The sequence below is a fragment of the Lucilia cuprina genome, chromosome 5 (genome assembly GCF_022045245.1).
Source record: "Lucilia cuprina isolate Lc7/37 chromosome 5, ASM2204524v1, whole genome shotgun sequence".
Taxonomy (NCBI): domain Eukaryota; kingdom Metazoa; phylum Arthropoda; class Insecta; order Diptera; family Calliphoridae; genus Lucilia; species Lucilia cuprina.
The window spans coordinates 12,532,135-12,534,388 of NC_060953.1; positions in this window are offsets into that span (position 1 = coordinate 12,532,135).

A 2,254-nucleotide genomic window follows, 5' to 3' on the forward strand; every position below is an offset into this window, starting at 1 on the left:
AGTTCTGTTCTAGTTCTGTTCTAGTTCTGTTCTAGTTCTGTTCTAGTTCTGTTCTAGTTCTGTTCTAGTTCTGTTCTAGTTCTGTTCTAGATCTGTTCTAGTTCTAGTACTGTTCTTTTCTAGTTTTGTTTATTTAAGTTCTGTTGTACGTTTGTTTTAGTTCTGTTCTAGTTTGCTCTAATTCTAGTTTTGTGCTAGTTCAGTTTTTAAAATTCCTTTTTAAGATTGTCTATGTACTCTATCTGTGCAACAACAACAAAAATAATAATAGATAAAATAGCATCATAAGAAAACGATTAAAAGTTAAGACGTGCTTTTTTCCCGAAACAAAATGAGACAAAGGATTACTCTAACAATAGTTCTGTTCTTGAAAAACAGCAACAAGGAAATTTACTAGTAGTTATATTTCCAACAACAACATTCTAAACTACTTTTATTAAGACTTTTAACATTTTTACATTCGTTTGTTTATAGTTTGTTTATTTTTTTTTCTCTTGCTGCTGAAATATTGCAGTCATTTTGTACAAATATGTGTTTGTGTATAATATCTTTCATGTATGTTCATGTGGTATAGCCACGAGGAAGTTGTAAAAGTTCAAGTGGAAATCGTACATAATAATATCTTTAAGTATCACGTTGTGTCTACATACATGTAACTATATACACACTTTTGCCAGATCATCATCTTCTATTTGTGTGGTTGTTATTTTTTTCTAGTATTTGTGTCTTCGTATGTTGATTGTTGTAAATATCACCCTGACACTGGCAGCAAAAATATAGAAATTAAATTGAATTGAAACATCAAGACATGAGTTGGTTGAGAGTTGAAAATTGAAACAAAAAATAGGATAGAAAAAATGCTAGAGTAAACACAAATCTAGTGGCAATAGAAATATACATGATGCTACCATTAACTATAGAGATAACAGAATGTACTTATGTACATATGCACATATACACATAAACTAATGTTGCACATGCATCTACAATTGTCTAGGACTTTTTCACAGTGGAACTGGGGAAAAACTGGTTTTTAGCTATAACTGGGCTAGAAGGTTAGTACTGAACTTGAACTTAACTAAAACCTAACTAATTAGAATTGAACAAATTAGTTATATAGTTTGTTTGTTAGTAAATTATTATTTTATGTATAAAATCATACATTTTACCCACAGTGCGTCAACAACAAATTGATATTCTAGCATATGTTTTCTTCATCAGTTTTTGTTCGTTTGCATTTAAACTAATTTGAAATGCAGGCAAACGCCAGCAAACAGTCATCGTCATTGAAATACCAGCCAACATCCGTAACAAAACGGAAGTGAAGGTTTTACACACTGCAACGCACAGCCAAACATATGCAATCAGACACTACAAAAAACCGATTGTCTGCTTAACATGTTGTTTATAATACACTTAAAAACATACACAGACAGACAATAATACAAAAGCTTTACAAACGCATCAACACGACAGAAAAAAAGTGAATCCCTTACCGTCTCATCGCAAGAGAGTCTTTGGTGATGTCGTAATGTATTGTTTGCTGGTTGTAAGTGTTGTTTTTGTAATGTTTGTCGTGACTATTTGTGGATGAAATTGTAATATAAACAAACATTGCCTTTAATAGTTGTTTGCTGCGTATGTATAGCTGGGAAACTATTTATAAAAACCAGCCGGCAATCAGCCAAACTTCCAAGTTGTTTCAGATACCAACATATTTGCGAAAAGAAAAAACTTCCACAAAAAAATATATATGTACATACAAATAGCATTTCAAATACTTTTTTAATAACAACAAACATATTCAACTAATATGCATTTTCTTTTAAAATGGCATTTGTAAAAGCAAAAGAAAAACGTCTATGAATTTATAATAATTTTTTCTATGAGTTCTCTTTGGAAGCTTCAGTTATTTAATGTTTTTTACGCGTTTGCTTTTTATTTAGCCATTATACAAAAAATTTACTACAGTTTGGCAACCACTTGTTTGCCAAGATTACATTTCAATTTGGAGACTGTTCTTTCTGCATTGAATTTTCTGTTTTAGCTTATTAAAGATGAGTGGTATGATAATGAGAAACAAAAGGAAAATTCATGAAAACAACAATTTTTATAATAAGAATTGTACTATATCTAAGCAAGAATTAAGTAAATTAGAACTGAACTAGAACTGAACTAGAACTGAACTAGAACTGAACTAGAACTGAACTAGAACTGAACTAGAACTGAACTAGAACTGAACTAGAACTGAACT